Below are 805 nucleotides of genomic sequence, written 5' to 3' on the forward strand. Positions count from 1 at the left end.
GGCAGGGGACAATGGAGTGATGGTGGGGCAGTGGTAGGGATGGGGCTTCTACAGGTCACGATGGTGACAGGGGTTATGCAAAAATTCGATAGCAATTCTGCTTCCTATTGCTACCTCAATTCAAATGCAAGTGAAATTCAAGGGTGAATTGGAATTTGAAACCAGTTTCAATTCAATTCTGGGTATTTTTAGCCCCCTGATGGTGAGATGAGGACCAAGCACACGGATGGCTGATGACTGGTGATGGTATACCTCCCAAATGAGGTGAGGGAAAAGAAGTGTGAGGTATTATAAGTCAAAATGGTTAATATCAATAAAAGTATGTCAATGGCTTTATATAGTGCTATACCATAGTGAGCCGACAGAGAGGGAGTTGAGAGAGGAGGGGGGTTGTGCGGGTGACACATGAAGGAAAAAAAAAGCTGAGGACACAGCTAGGGACAAAAATTCGGGAATTTTCAAAGGTTAGGCTTTCCATGGGGTCGCAGAATATCTGAGAATTAATAGGAACAATAGAAGATTTTTAATATGGCAAGTTAGTCTATAACAGGGGCAAATGTAGTGGACAAACCCCATCTTGGCATAATACTAGTTAAACAACCTGATTTAATGCAATTTCGGTCGTCTCTGCCACATAGTAGTCCCATGCACAGCAATCAGCATAGGCTACTAGACATAAAAGGAAACACTTATGGTGTGTTTGTTCATGTGCATAGGAAAATAAATTCAGTAAGCGTCATCTCATGTAGGAATAACTGGTGTGAAACTGGGGAGAGTTTAAAACAGAGTTTGTGATTATGGGCTT

The sequence above is a fragment of the Alosa alosa genome, chromosome 20 (assembly GCF_017589495.1).
Source record: "Alosa alosa isolate M-15738 ecotype Scorff River chromosome 20, AALO_Geno_1.1, whole genome shotgun sequence".
Classification (NCBI taxonomy): domain Eukaryota; kingdom Metazoa; phylum Chordata; class Actinopteri; order Clupeiformes; family Clupeidae; genus Alosa; species Alosa alosa.